This window comes from Sturnira hondurensis, unplaced genomic scaffold (assembly GCF_014824575.4).
Source record: "Sturnira hondurensis isolate 20B ecotype Veracruz unplaced genomic scaffold, ASM1482457v3 Scaffold0008992, whole genome shotgun sequence".
NCBI lineage: Eukaryota > Metazoa > Chordata > Mammalia > Chiroptera > Phyllostomidae > Sturnira > Sturnira hondurensis.
The window spans coordinates 339,805-356,301 of record NW_028081623.1 but is presented as its reverse complement, the minus strand read 5'-3'; the positions used below and the strand labels follow the sequence as shown (position 1 = coordinate 356,301).

The 16,497-nt window shown below is 40.0% G+C and overlaps 1 pseudogene; it reads right to left on the bottom strand.

Annotated features, from left to right (window-relative positions):
* Positions 1-9,197: 9,197 nt before the first annotated feature.
* On the bottom strand, positions 9,198-9,398 carry LOC118994028 (uncharacterized; annotated as a pseudogene).
* Positions 9,399-16,497: the final 7,099 nt, after the last annotated feature.

The following is a 16,497-nucleotide window of genomic DNA, read 5'->3' as shown; positions in this document are numbered from 1 at the left end:
CTCTTAAGTCCTTCAACTGATTGGATAAATTCCACCTACATTATGAAAGGTAATCTGCTTTACTGATTTAAATGTTACTCACAGGCAAAAAATACTTTCACAGCAACTCTAGATGGTGTTCCGTGAAACAGCTGGGTGCTGTAATCTAGCCGAGTTGACACATAAAATTAATCATCATAGTTGTCCGAAGATAGGGCACTAATGAAAAGAAGGAAAATAGTAACTTGCATTTGTGATCATTATAGTTTTATAAACATTTTTGTACATAAAATGTTGAAAATCCTGCAAGGAAAGAAGAGCACATATTACCACTAATTGTTTCTAATTGAGAAATGAAGAATCTAGAAGGGTAAGGAGCTAAAAGTGGCCAGGTGATGCCAGAATTAGAACTGATGTCTTATTGTCTAGTGATCTTTCCACTGCACCACTTACTATCTATGACACTCTCTTGAAACTTAAATATTCCTTTGTTAATATATGTTCTATCTCTCCAACCAAATTTCAAGACATGCCCGTTTACAAATGGCCCTGTTATGTTTCAACATAATCAAATACCAATAAGTATTTTTCTAAGGATGGTTCGGCTACACATCCTATTTATACTGAATAGCAATTGTTTATATAGCTTATGAGAGACTCCTTGAATTAATTTCCAAGGCATGTGGGTGAGGGTGCATTGCAGGGACTTTTATAGGTTGGTCGGTGTGAAAGGTCTAATTCTTCATGTTAAGAAAGGCTTAATATGAGTTGTGTGAACACGGGCACAACTTTATCTGTAAAAAGAGAATAATACTGAACTTCAGTAATGTGTTGTGCAAATAGGAAGTGGGCCACTGTATGTATAGCAGATATGAGACAGGTACAGGAAATGTCATGGATTTTTATTTTCTACATAAAGCCATCTCAAAATTACAATTTTATCAAGGTCAATAGTAAGTCTTATACCAGTTATTAAGTGAGGTTATCCTCATTGGAGTTTACAAAATCCCTGGGCCTTTACATTTTCCTGGAAAAATGGGGGAGGGCCTGGTCATTGGTCAGTAGGAATGGCCATTTTCCCCTTGGATCCATTTGGTTGCTATTTGCAAGGCCACTGAGTACACAGCCTTCACAAAAATGAGTGGCAGCTCAGCTTTCCAAATGCTCAGCAGTGGTGAAGCAGTACTTCTTTGCCAAACACTGGAGAGGCCTCCTTGGGTGGGCTGACTGGTGTCTAGTCACAGCGTTCTCTGCTTAGTTTAGCCACAGGCATCTTACTCTAGGTGCTCAAGCAACAGCATTTAAGGCCTGTTCTCACAGGTATTCAAACATCTGTTCTCATGTTAAGACTTGTTTCCTCCAGAATGATGAGTCCAAGAACTTGAAGAAATTCAAAGATCCCTCCTGCATTCCTAGAACACTTGCTGTAAGCTTCCATTTTCATCCCTTTTGAGACTGCAGGTTAATCCCTTGAATGGCTGAGGGCTTTGAAAGGAGTCCTATTACCTTTCAGCCTGAGGATAAGGGAAAGCTCTAGGTCATAGGGCCCTGACATCAGTCTTTGATTGATAAAACACCAGGTAACAAATATCAAGATACTGATACATTTCTCTGTAAATCACACTTTTGAAGAGTTAAATCACTTTATATATATTAATTGCTCAATAAATGTTGTTTATCATTCTTATTTTCTTAAACACTGTAATTTTGTGAAGGATCTTTGGCATCTCTGTGCCACACTGGAAGAAAAAGAGTTGTCTTGGGCCACACATTAAATACACTGCAATGTGTAATCACAAAAAAATCTTGCAATGTTCTAAGTAAATTTACAATTTTGTGTTGGGCCAGATTCATAGCCATCCTGAGCTGCTTGTGGCCTGCAGGCCGCAGCTGGACACCCCTGCTAGTATAGATGCTTATTGTTAATGCACCACTGAGAAGTATTTTTTCCATATCTTGAGAACTTTTTAAAAATATATTTTATTGATTATGCTATTGCAGTTGTCCCATTTTTTCCTCTCCTTTATTCCCCTTTGCCCCGCACTCTGCCTGCCATCAAAATTCTTCACTCCCACTCCCACCCCCAACCCCCTGGCCCTTAGTTCATGTCGATGGGTCTTACTTATAAGTTCTTTGGCTCCTTCATTTCCCATACTATTCTTAACTTTTGTCTATTTTGTACCTACCATTTATGCTTCTTACTCCCTGTACCTTTCCCTCATCCTCTCCCCTCCATCTCCCTGCTGATAACCCTCCATGTGATGTACATTTCTGTGATTCTGTTCCTGTTCTAGTTTGCTTAGTTTGTTTCTGTTTTTCTTTTTTTTGGGGGGGGAGCGGGGTTCAGTTGTTGAGGGTTGTGAGTTTCTTGTCATTTTACTGTTTGTATTTTTTATCTTCTTTTTTTCTTAGATAAATCCCTTTAACATTTCATAATATAATAAGGGCTTGGTGACAATGAACTCCTTTAACTTGACCTTTTCTGGGAAGTACTTTATCTGCCCTTCCATTCTAAATGATAGCTTTGCTGGATAGAGCAATCTTGGATGTAGGTCCTTGCCTTGCATAGTTTTGAATACTTCTTTCCAGTCCCTTCTTTATTGTAAGGTTTCTTTTGAGAAATCAGCTGATGGTCTTATGGGAACTCCTTTGTAGGTAACCATCTCCTTTTCTCCTATGGCTTTTAATGTTCTCTCCTTATCTTTAACCTTGGGTAATGTGACTATGATGTGTCTTGGTGTGTTCTTCCTTAGGTCCAACTTCTTTGGGAAGTCTATTTTCTTTGCCAGATCAGGGAAGTTCTCCTTCATTATGTTTTCAATTTCTTGCTCTTCCTCTTCTTCTTCTGGCACCCCTATGTTTCAAATGTTAGAACATGTAAAGTTGTCCCAGAAGTTCCCAAACCTCTCTTCATTTCTTTGAAATGCTGTTTCTTCATTTTGGTCTGGTTGAATGTTTATTTCTTCCTTCTGGTCCAAACCATTGATTTGAGTCCTGGTTTCCTTCCCGTCACTGTTGGTTCCCTGTATATTTTTCTTTATTTCACTTTGCATAGCCTTCACTGTGTCATCTATTTTGTGACCGTACTTCACCATTTCTGTGAGCATCCTGATTACCACTGTTTTGAACTCTACATCTGGTAGGTTGGCTATCTCTTCATTGCTTATTTCTATTTTTGGAGCTTAGGTGTGTTCTTTCATTTGGGCCATATGTTTTTTTGTCTTGGTGCTCCTGTTATGTTATAAGGGTCAGAGCCTTAGGTATTCACCAGGGAGGGATAACCCTGCATTGTGGTGCCGTATGTGGCAGAGGAGTCCAAGAGGGAACAATGCTGCTTGCTGGTCTCTTGCCTGGCTTTCAGTCACTTCCCCTGTTGCCTACAGCAAATTGGGCCCTTCTGGTGCTGATTTCCAGGCGAGCCGGTTTGTGTATGTTTTAGGACCCTGTGTGGAGTCTAGGAACTCTCTTGTGAGGCTGGGAGTTTATCCCACCACCACAACCTCCACAGGTTTTTACAGCCAGAGGTTTTTAGGCTTTACTTTCCTGCACTGGAAACCTGGGCTGTGCAGTTTGTTTCACTCTCCAGTTGTTCCTCCCAGTTTATCCGCATGCAAATGTGGGACTGCCCGGTCCTCCAGCTGCTGCCTTGCCACTTGTCCTCTCTGCTCTGCTGCCCATCTCCACTCCTCCTGCCAGTCTGGATGAATGTTTCTTCTTTAACTCCTTGGTTGTCAGACTTCCATATAGTTCGATTTTCTGGCAGTTCTGGTAATTTTTTTTTAAATTAGTTGTTGTCCTTCTTTTGGTTGTGTGAGAGGCACAGTATATCTACCTATGCCTCTATCTTAGCTGATAGTCCCTATATCTTGAGAAGTTTTAAGGTTTAGGGGAAAGGTCCTGGCTTTTGGAGTCAGACAGATCTGGTATTGACTCTTGGCTCTGCTGCCAGTTATCTCTGTGTACTTAGGAAATTACCTCACCCGCCTCACCTTTTCTCCTATAAAATTGTGAAGGTTAAATGCACGTAACCTACATAGCCTTAGTCATCTTCGGCTAGGACAAGTAAATATTTCACATTTATAATAATATCCTTGATCTCAAGGCTTTGAATCCACAGCTGCTTGACTAGAAGAAAAGTTGGTGTTTTGTAGTAGCCTCTTTGATTAATTTATCATGTCTGGGAGGCCTCAGGTGTGAGGTTTGCCGACAGGCCTTTGTCCTCATGTTCTCTGCTCTTACCCTTGCTGATGTCATGCTTCTCTCTCTCTCTCTGGCCAGTAGGAAAACTCCTTCAGAGTCTCATGATCTGAGTTATTGCAACAGTTAGGACCCTAGAGACAGATCTGTCGTGCAGGTCTTATTATGCTTTTGCAGCATGCTCAAGCTGTGAGGGGAAGGGGACAATGTCAGGGAAGTTCAAGTGCAGCCTCCTGCTACCACTACTCCCTCTGACATTGAAGCAATAATCAATAATCCACTCCTCCCACAGACATTCAGGCAATATTCAACAATCAGTAATCAATAACCAGCTCAGGCCTGATCTTCCATATCTTCTTACAAGTTCTGAGGTGCTGTTCAGAGCCAGCCTCCTTCAGGGACTCGCATTCCTGCACACAAGTTGTAGATAACTGAACACAACACGTGGACCAGGTTTCATGTCTCTTCTACAGACATCCTGGGCCCATGCTAGGTCTGTGTCTGGTGTCTTTTGTGGTCTTTCAGAGCATTCCATGAGGGTTACAAGATCCCTGGAACATTCTGTGACAGGAAGTTGTGATATTAGGGGCATACAGAGGACATCAAGTTATGTTTCAGCCTTGACTTAGTCCCAAAATATTTCTTAAAGCAACTAGTGTCTGCCACACAATAAGCTCTAAGTAAATGTAATACTTGTGTTTTATCTTTTTTCTTAAAAAAAACTTGATGTACTTGTTAGACAGTTGACTATAAAACACATTTTATCTTTATGCCAAGCTAACTTTTTTACAATGGTTTTTAGTGTGGTTGCTCAGGGTGAAATAAATGGGAAATGGGGGGCAGGGTGGTAGGGTAATTGAATCCCAGAAAAGAATCAAGTAATCAGCTTCAAAAGTCTGGGCTCTCAACTCTTGGGCTAAGTCACCTTTATTGACTACATAAGCCTACTGACTGGTACACTATAAAATAAAAGCGGTTTTATCATCCAGAGGGGAAAAGAATCCTTTACAGAAGCCTGGCTGAATGAGGCTCAATGATAAATGGGTTGGTAACATGTTGTAAGAGGTTTCAAGATCTATTTACTTTGACTGTTCTTGTACTTTCCACGGTCCATCATTCTCTCATTGCTGCCACCCATCACAGATAAAGCTGGGGTACAAATGTCAGGGTGGGATTGCAGAACAGGTTCATTACATTGCTGTTCTGTGTCACTAAGTTAACCTCTCAAGAATGGCCAAATAGAACTTCAAACTTAATTTCTCAAGGAAGCAATCTTCATGTCCTGAGAACATCTCCGTTAAGTAACTGGGGCACAGATACTTGAAGCTGAAATGCAGAAAACTTTCATTTTTTCTCACCTTTGTCAAGACATCTCACCATTGATTTCTGATACCAGTGTGAAAGAAAAGGGGGCTATACAGTTAATCTGACAGGCTCAGGGGAACCACATGGCAGATCCAACAAACTCAGAGATGGAAAGTAACCACACAGGAAGGTCTGATCACAAATTCCTACACAGGCAGGCTGTGGCAGGTAGTCTTGTCCCAGGCCTACAGCTCCTTAGCAAAGGTCAACCTTTACCTTAAGCGAGCTCTGTCTGTTGTCCTAATGTATCTAGAATAACATACCTTTGAAATGTCAGAGTTAGTTTCTTCTCCTGCCCCTCAAAAGCGCAACTGCCACCAGAACAGGAGACCACAGAACCCTTCATTGTTACTTTGTTCCCTGAATACCATCTCTGAGATGTAAATGTTATTAACTATCTCATACCCCGCCCCTCAATGTAAAAGAAGTATGTGTGTCTCCACTTTACCTTTTGTCTGATCCTACAGACTTTTTTGCTATGCTTTCTCTCGCCTCCTTAACTTGCCACCAATAGATCACATGTAACCCTGCTTAAGTGTCCTTTGATTCCAATGTAAAATAAGCTGCAAAACTGCCATTCTCTAGAGCATTTTCAAAATCTGTTGAGATTTTACTTTCCAGCATATGTTGTCGTTTTGGTTCAGATAAACTCAAAAATATTCTCTACATACAGGTTTGGACATTTCTTTTGTTATGTCAACACTGGCCAAAAACTGGTGTGATCAAGGGCTGGCCCCCTGCTGGCCGTTTACTAAGTATTAAGTGAACTGGAGGCCTGTACTCAGCAGGCCTTGGCCGTGCCTGTGTAAACTTTCTCAGATTACCAAGACAGTCAGTTCTTTGATGACAACAGTCTTCAGGTTGCAAATAACCGGGCACCATTATCAGAGGTCACCCGAATTCATCTGGGTTTCATGTGCCCAGCCACCAATTAGAGACAGTGATGTGAAAAGTCATAAGCACTCTATTTTTCTGTTTTCTGAGAAGGATTTTATTTCTTAGGTCTGCTTTCCTGAGCTCTCAGAAAACGTTTATCTAGAAACTTGACTATATCTATGACAATTTTTATTTTTATATAATTTATTTTTATATAATTTTTAAACTACCCACAATTACACATTTCTCAAGCAATTCTTTACATTTTTCTTTCATTCTCACCCAGCAGATGGTGCTACTTCCTTACATTTCCTGAAGACATCAGCTTCTGAAGAAATTTCTTACAGTAGGTTTGAAGTACCTGTATTCCTACTTAAATTAGAAAACTTTTGTTTACTCAAGACTCTGTAATGCAATAAGGAATTTTGTAAGCTTGGTAGAACTCAGCTAAACATTTCTCCAGTGATGGAGAGCTGTCACCCCTTCTAGCTGGGAGAGCCAGGCCCTCTCTGGGGCAAAACCTACTCCTTTTTAAACTAGTGGGCCTTAGGGGAAAAGAGGGGAGCGAGAAAGTGAGAGTGAAGGGAATAAATCGCTGCCTTTCTCTCTCTCTGGGTGTGTGCTCTGTTTTTGAGCTGGGAGTTCTTAATTTAGAGGAAGTCAGAGAGCAGAGAGGTGCTCTGTCATCCTGCTTCTCACTATTGGAGGCTCTGGCGGAGGAGCACATGCGGGCTTCCATGTACCAGTTAAAGGGATGTTATTTCCCTCTGACTGACTCACATTCAGTGCATTCTCTTCTGTTTCCCCCGCAGCCTTATGTGCAGTCATTGTCTCTCCATCGCACGTTTTCTTGCTAAAAAGCAATACAGAAAAAAATATTTCTATTCATAGCTTCTTTTTAGCCAGTGTTTTCAATTCCCAGCTCTTTCATTAGATGGCTTGTATTTCCAGAACTTAAAATACTTTGAAAGGCAATTATGAATCCTTTTGTTACATTTTTCATTTATTTGTTTTGGCTTCATGGTTTTTTTTTTTGTTGTTGTTGTTCTTTTTGTCAGACATACTTCCCCCCCCTAAAAATAATGTCTTACCTTTTAATTTAGGTCTTTCTTTGACTTCAAATTTAATGTAAAAATTTTCTGAATATTTTTGGTACATGAATTCATTATAAAACAAAAATAGATGTTTCTTTTTCTTTGGTACTTAAAAAATCAATAAGTGTTTTTTATCTGTTATGAACTAATTAAGATGCAATCACTCCTCTGCATTTTAAATTCTTTCTCATGTAATACTCATCCATATTAAGTCTCAATGTTATTTTTAAATATAATTTATTATGCAACACTGTTATTTATATCTATTTCACTTAATACATTGTAAACTCCTTGAAGAATAGGTTTCACTAATTTTCCTTTACCCATGACCCTTTTCCTTAAGTATTGTTAGCTAATGAGAATAAAATCAATTTAGACATTTATTCATATTATTATTTCTCATCACTCTGGTTTCCATACTGAGGCACTTGAAGTGATTTTATTAAACTTACTAAAATTTTAAAAAATTATAATTTTTTTATCTTAAGAAAAATCGAGTGGGGTGGGCCTAATGTTGGGAATTATTAGTCTAGGAAAGGAATTTTGGTCTATTTCCCATTTATAGACTTAAATATTTGCTCAGATATAGATGAAATATTTTAGTGTATTTGTCAGCTTGAGTGACAGATTATATAAAGCCCTTCCCTGTCATGGGGAGAAGGAGTAAAAAAATACAAATTGGTTTATTGAGGATGATTAACAATTTTACAGTTAAATTAAAAAAATTAAACTCTACTCATATTACTAAGTTTAAACTAGCTCTCATATACAAAGTTGTTGATGTAGGAAACATTTGAAACCTGTAGAGAATTTTTATGAGTTTATTTGAGCCAAGTTGACAATTGCCAAGAAGCAACATCTCATTGAGAAAATGTGCCATATAATGGCAGTTTTACAGCTTAATTTATACTTAGAATCAAAGGAGGAGATGTAAGGGGGTTACATGAAATTTATTGGTGGTAGATTAGGGAGAAACCAAAGTGGAGAAAATCTCTGAGGCTGGATAAGGACAAAAAGGAGAGACACATATTTCTTTTACATTGCCAGGTACAGGATAGTTGATCATTAGCATTTACGGCACGTGGCAGAGGAAGGAAGCAACAGTGAGGGCTCTGTGGTTCCGAGTTTAGTGTGGATGCCCTGAGGGTTCTAGAAAAGGAGATTACTCTGACATTTGAAGATATCTTAGATGCTAAAAGACAACAAAGGAGCTCACTCAACATAAAGATTGACGCTAGACAAGAAAGATACAGGCCTAGGGCGTGACTACATTCCACAGACTGCTTTTAATTAGGAAGTTTAATGTTCAGACCATCCTACGTGGTTCCTTCCTGTCTCTGAGTTTGTAAGGCTGCCGCACAGGCCTCTCCTGAGCTTTTAAGGCTTAGTATGTGACCCATTTTTTTTGTCCACAATGTTAATAAATCTACTTGATATCACCAATTTTATTGCATGTTTGATTTATAAATATAAAGGGTTTGGCAAGAGTAGGTTTATAGTTTTGAGCACTAGCAGCAGAGTTCATTCTTGTACTATTATTTATAAATATTGTGTTATTTTACATATGAACAACTGTAAACCTACTTTTGACATACCCTGTATATTTTGAAATTTCATATTTCTCCATTTTGTAAGCTAAATAGAAATATGATTTTTTCTTTCTTTTCTCTCTCTCTCTTTTTAAACCCGGATCGTGTCCTTTTCCAAATGCTATCCCAAAGCGGGACAAGACCAAACACCGATGAAAATGGCAGTTGCAGTAGCAACACCAAGAACCAGCTTCAGACTCAGGAGAGAGCTCTGCCCCCTCCCCCTCCTGTGTGCTATACATTCAGAGAAACTTTTCCAGTAACAAACTAGAGAAACGGTTCCTGAAAGTACAGTCTTTCAAATTCCTGGTTTTGATATTATACTTTTCCAGAGTTGCTACATATGTAGGGTGTCCATATAACTTATTGTCTAAATTGGGACAGCTTTGAAAATGAAAAGTTACTCTACTGATAATACCCTGAGGACAGGCATGCAAATTGTGACTGTCCCCAGAAAACCAGAATGTCTGGTTCCTATAGATAAATGATAAGAGAACGCATTTCCCCCACCACAGTTTTTGTGTCCTGGGGGAGAATGAATTTACTGAATAGTATGGAAGAAGCATCTATAGTTGCCTTTTCTCTGCCTCTTCTATTTTTCCCCCAAGGGATAAAGTAACTTTGCTGATTGGTAAAATTGGGAGGAGAAACTGAGCGTGTAATCTTCAAAACAACCAATGTAATGCTTGATACTTTCAAAAATAAAGATTTCCCTAGATGCTTGTTGTAGAAATGCCTGATATTATGTAAAACAGTCATTTTTTTGCTTGATAATTCTAATTTTAAATGTCCATATGGACTTTTGGAAAACTAAATTTAAACATATTTTTCTCTTTACTGTAGCTCCCTCTACTGCAGATCTTTTCATAATATCCAGGTAGAATGATTTTCTTTTAAAGGAAAGCCTTTTTATCATTTTTATGTATTACCTAAACATGAGTTTTCTCAGAATCCTCTTTTTAATTAAATTTAAATTGAACTTTTGCATTTTTGTATCCACTAATGTACTGCTTTTATTAGATAACAAGCATCTATTAATTAGATAATAAATTAAGTTGGATCTATTTTTTATTTTATATACTTGTGAGTTACATTTATTATTAATTTGTATTTTAAAATCTAATCTAAATTTTAAAGTCCACTTTGGGAAATTTTTGTTTCATTTTTTCTTTTTTTAAGACTTCCTTATAAAAGAGTACAGCTTAAATATATGTTATTTTTGAGCACCTTATAATCTTTTCTATGGTACTGTTACCCAACAAAGGGTCCGAGGGGGGGGCAATACTTGGCCCTAAAAGCAAAAATAAATATTAATAAATACCTGTTTTTCAATTGCTTGGAAAAATATGGTTTAATGAATGCTCATGAAAGATTCAGTATCATTTCAAATGTATTTTTTAGATTATGAAACGTCTACTACTGCACACTATTGTAATAGCCAGCATTACCTCAGCTCTTAAATCTGTCAAAATGGACCCTCCTAATATTTCAGAACTAAAAGACACCAAAACCACACCTGATTATTTACTATGACTTTCAGCTAGTATCAGTCTGTTCTTTTAGCTTCTTAAGGGTAAATTTAGTTGAGTATTTGAAGTTGGGAGGCCTGAACCATCCCCGCATCCATTCATGAGGAGTCCTCCTTCCACTCTGGGTGAAGAAGCTTCAGAGAGAGATATCAAGAGGGTGCAGAAACTGCCCTGGAGCCTAAGGAATGCTGCCTGCACTGAGCCCATTTACTCAGAAACCCCTTTGTATCTTGAGATTGTTCCACTGAAAGTCATTACTCAGCCTCTTATTGTCTCGGGTAAGTTGTCTCGTCCTGGTCCTCATCTTTCACAGCTTCTCATTTCCCTTAAATGCTTGTGGTCTCTTACCTTTAGGTACACTCTACTGTCTCCCCAATTCTCTCAATGGCTTTTGTTTTTCTTTCTGTTTTGGGATATTTTTTGTGTCCTTAAATTAGAAGTCATTCTCAAAATTCTCTCTTCAGTTCTCTCTTGTATTCTTTCTACAGGTTTTTTTTTTTTTGTTTGCATCAACCGTCCCCTCAACACAGATTCCCAACTCTACATTTCTAGTAAAATCCCTAACTGCCTGCTAGGCATTTCCATCTTGATATATCTACCCCTTAAAAAGAAAGTCTGTTACCATTTGGACAGGCCCTTTGTCTTTTTTCTCATATCTCTTCTGTTGCCATTCAGCCCATCTGGAATCTGTTTGCAATTTCATCCTGTTCGAATTCTGCTTATACTTCAAGCCTTAAATATCACCTCCAGCTCGAAGCTTAGCCAGATTTTCTTACTTACATTTGATGTCTTCACGTTTTGAACTCACATGACATTCTGGCAATATCTGGGTATTAGATTTTACTCTTTCTAATGTGTAGGTTATTATATGCCTGTCTTATCCTTACATATTTCACAATTTACTCCCACCTACTATAGTATCTATGCTAAGAAAATGTGGCTGTCCGCCCTCTGGAACTGAGCTGATTATCCCCACAAGCTACCACCACCCAATGTGAATAAAGCACAGTCATAAACCGCATACATATGACATGGCTCAGTGTTTCTGAAGAAATGTGCGGTGACTGTGGTTATGCACATATGTTGCCTGACTTTACCTGCCATCGAGGATAAATGCTTCATGTGTGTAGAAATACTACAGATTCCAGGGGAGACCCCTCACATGTGATTAGCGGGAAACTTAATCTTTCAACTTAATTGCCGCCTCCAAGTTTTACTTTGTGGCGTCTTAAAGGAAGAGAAAATATTCTCATTTAATGAGAACTTTGTATTTCTTTGGCCCACGTGTCCACTGCTTTTACTTTGTGACCCATTGTCACAGTTTGCTAAAGGGTTTTGTCCCAGGTCTTTTCTGTGTGACTACCAATGTACCCACTGAATACTATCCTCTTAACCACCCCTCACCCCACGCGGCTGGAAAACTTGCTGTTTCTCTAAGTTCCATGAGGCAGTTGTAGGTCTCTATAGCAGTAGGAAACACAGTGCTTTATTCTACATCACAGCTCTCTCTATCCTGAGCATTCAGGCTCTTGAAAGGAATTACTTGAGGGGTCAGGGGATGGCCAAGCCCAATCTTACACTGTACTGGTACCTGTTCCTGACAGTCTTTGGATGCCAGAGCCCAGCCTTCCTACTGGTCAAGAATACTGCCCTTCTTTTGTAATCCCCCTCCAGCCCAATCTCCCTCAGGGAGCCTAAAGATTCACACTTTCTCCCTGGGCCCCATGAAAATCAGGAGGTGGTCTGGACTGCTCTTCCCCTGTCCCTGAACACTCTCTGATGCAGGGGCTGCTCCAGTAGGAGGTCAAAAAGCCTAGGTGTCTGGACTGCCTGATGCCCCCTCTAGTGGAGCAGCGTCTGCTCTAACCTCTACAAACATGGGTGTGTTGTGCAGAGAAATACCCTTATGGCTCACAGAAAAATATTACTTTGGGGGCAATCAAAATACAATTAATTTTAATTTTTCTCTATATTGTTCTGTAATTAGTGTAATTATCATTGACTAAATTTATTTTAAAACAGCTTCCTTTTAAAAACAGAAAAAATTAGCATTCGCACCCTTCTGGCTGGTATGTTAATTAGGATATGTACTTGACCTTCCTCCCTTCCCCATTCCGTGCACTTGCACATAGATGTGTGCATATGTGCACACACAGATGGATACACATGCACACATACGCCCCTACACACATTAGACTTTGAGCTTCTTAGGCATAAGGGACATTCAAGCACAGTGCTGTGAATGTGATAAACTGCCAATGTTTGTTAGATAAATCAAAGTGTTATGGTCTCTGTAAACCTTGGTTCAATGGACTGAATGTTTGTGTCCCTCCCCCAAATTCCTATATCGGAAATATGAATTTGGAGGTAGGAGTATGGGATTAGGAGGTGGAGACTTTGGGAGGTGATTAGGTCATGAGGGTGAAGCCCTCACGAATGGAATTATTGCCCTTGTAAAACAGACCCAAGAGGGTTTTTTCTTCCCTTTTTTCTCCCTGTGAGGACACAACAAGTAGATGAAAAAGACAGCAGTCTGCAACCTGGAAAAGGGCCCTGATCACATCCTGACCACGCTGGCATCCTGATCTTGGACTTCCCAGCCTCCAGAACTATGAGAAATAAATTTGTTGTTTATAAGCCACGCAGTCTATGGCACTTTGTTATAGCAGCTGGAAATTACTAAGGTATGTGATTTAGCTGTGACATTGCTTTCTTTCTATCAGTGGATTCTTATCAAGCATTAAGATGTTTTTGCCTTAAGCATAATAATTTTATTAATGTAATCCAGTCTCACTTCCAGGGATGAGGGTGAGTTTCCTAAGCAGGGTCTCAGAGACAAGCCCCTCCTTAATCTCCCGCCTCAGGTTTTGGGAAGATGAAGACAGCATGAATCAGCGGAGGCAGTGCTGTGCAGTAACTGACAATGTGGCACTCCATTTGGGTGCCAGAAGTCCATTTATTTGGGTCCCTTATATTTTAATGAACATTAATAAATTCCTTTGTAGTGGTCTTATACAAATTTTGAATTTTCTTTTAAATTATTCTTTCTAGGCACTTCCGCCAAGATGGAGGCATAGGTGGAAACACTGTGCCTTCTCCCACAACCAAGTTTGAATACAACAAAGGTTTGGAGAAACAAAGACACAACCAAAGGACAGAAAATTGAATTATACGGAAGTCTGACTACATCTAACCGTTCAACGGGGACGGTAAGAGGGGCGGAGCCAGCAGCGAGCAGGGTCGGGAAGGACACGGCCCCGACCCAGGCGCGCAGGCAGACGAGAACCAGTTGGGGTGCGGGGCAGACCGCGGGCGCATATTCGCGTACAGTGAGACAGACCACGCAGGCCCCAGTGGGCGAGGGCTGATGGCGGTGGCACACTCGCGAGCAGTGGGATGAAACGCGTGGGCCAGGTGACGGCAGCAACTGCAGCACTGGTGAGGGCCGTGGTGGCAGGCGGCAGACAGGACGCCATAGTCCCTCTTTGACTCCGTCCCCACATACAGCGTCACAACCCTGCCACTTAGTTGTCCTGCAATACCGGTGAGAGCCATTGTCCCTCTTTGACCCTGCCCTCACATACAACGTCACAACCCAGCAACTTAGTTGCCCTGTTCTAGTGAACATTTTAGGGCTCTGATCCTGCTATGGAACAGGCACGAACAACCTGAAAGATGGCACAAGAAGAACTCAAAGTCCAAGAGCCAATAACTCTAAGCGACCAACAGATTGCCAGGCTCTCAGAAGCACAATTCAGGACACTATTTATCAGGATGCTCACAGAACTGGTAGATTATAGTCACAAATTAGAGGAACAAAGTCACAAATTAGAGGAATATATGAAGGCTAAACTAATTGAAATGAAGGGAGATGCACAGGAAACCAATAGTGATGGAAAGGAAACGGGGACTCAAATCAAGAGGGTGGACCAGAAGGAAGAACAAAACATCCCACCAGAAAGGAATGAAGAAATGAGAATTCAAAAAAATGAGGAGAGGCTTAGGAACCTCCAGGACATCTTTAAACGTTCCAACATCCGAATTATAGGGGTACCAGAAGGGGGAAAGAAACAGCCACAAGTGGAAAACATATTTGAACAAATAATAAAGGAGAACTTCCCCAGTCTGGCAAAGGAAATAGACTTCCAGGAAATCCAGGAAGCTCAGAGAGTGCCAAAGAAGTTGGACCCAAGAAGGAACACACCAAGGCACATCATAATTACATTAGCCAAGACCAAAATGAAGGAGAGAATCCTAGAAGCATCAAGGGATAAGGGGACAGTCACCTACAAAGGAGTACCCATCAGACTGTCAGCGGATTTCTCAAAAGAGACCTTACAGGCAAGAAGGGGCTGGAAAGAAGTATTCCAAGTCATGAAATCCAAAGACCTACAGCCAAGATTGCTTTATCCAGCAAAGCTTTCATTTAGAATGGAAGGACAGATAAAGTGCTTCTCAGATAAGGTCAAGTTCAAGGAGTTCATCATTACCAAGCCCTTATTATATGAAATGCTAAAGGGACTTATATAAGAAAAAGAAGATGAAAAATATTAACAGTGAAAGGACAGCAAACACACAGCTATTAACAACCACACCTAAAACAAAAGCAAACCAAGAGGACAGCTAGATCAGGAGTGGAACCATAGAAATGAAAAACACATGGAGGGTTAGAAACAGGGGGGTGGGAGGGGGAGAAGGGGGGAGAAGGCACAGAATATAGCATAGATGGTAGGTAGAAAATAGATAGGGGGGAGGGCGAGAATAGTGGGGGAAATATAGAATCCAAAGAACTTGAGACACGTGGTTATAAACTAAGGGGGGCAGAATGGTGGGGGAGGGAGGGTGCGGGTGGAAGGAATTGAAGGGGGGGGATAGAACAACTGTAATGGTATAATCAATAAAATATATTAAAAAAATAAATAAATTATTCTTTCTAGTTGTTTGCTGCTAATGAATAGAAATACATCTGACTTTTACATATTAATCTTATATCTAGCTACCTGTTAAACTCTCCTATTACTTTAGATAACATTTCAAAATTCTTTTGAGTTTTCTACGTAAGTAATGTTTTCTAAAAATGGCAGTTTAACTTTCTCTTTTCTAATACCATTATAAGGTTATTATATTTGTTGAGTATGAAGTATCAAATATAAAGTGAAAATTAAAAAGTGAGAGATAGGAAGTGTCAGGTGTAAAATGTGAAGTGTGAATAGCAACAATATTCACAGTGAATAGATATTGATAAATTAAGTAATCACATTGATAGTCCTAGAATAACCACTAGCAACATAATGAAAAGAAGTATAACCCTTCCAGTATAGACAGAAATGTAGGTAGACATGCTTGCCTCCCTGGAAAACCATAGAGAAAATTACAACCAGATCTCAAAACTAATAACACCCATAACCGTCAGAAAACTGAGCTGTATGGAAGTCCGACAACCAAGGATTTGAAGAAGACATATTTATCCAGGAGGTTAGGAGGGGCAGAGTCATGGAGATGGGTGGAGAGGCAGTGTGGTGTGGAAAGGCAGTAGCAGTGGTGGAATGAAAGGGATGAATGTCTTGGGAGTGAACAATCCCAGACCCACGTGAAATTGCACAGACAGGGGCTCCAGTATCAGGAAGATAGATCCTTATTACCTCTGGCTGTAGAAACCAGTGGGGGTTGGGGCAGCATAAGAAACAGCTGGATTTTCTTTGCTTAAAGGGCCAGCACAGCCTTAGAACATGTGCAAAAACACCTACTCTGTGATTCACCACCAGGGCAGCAACTGGTAGGGCACCAGTTGCACATGGGGAGAAAGTGAAGTGACTGGAAAGGAGGCAAGTGCCAGATGAAGCACCAGGAGCCAGGCATTGGCATTGT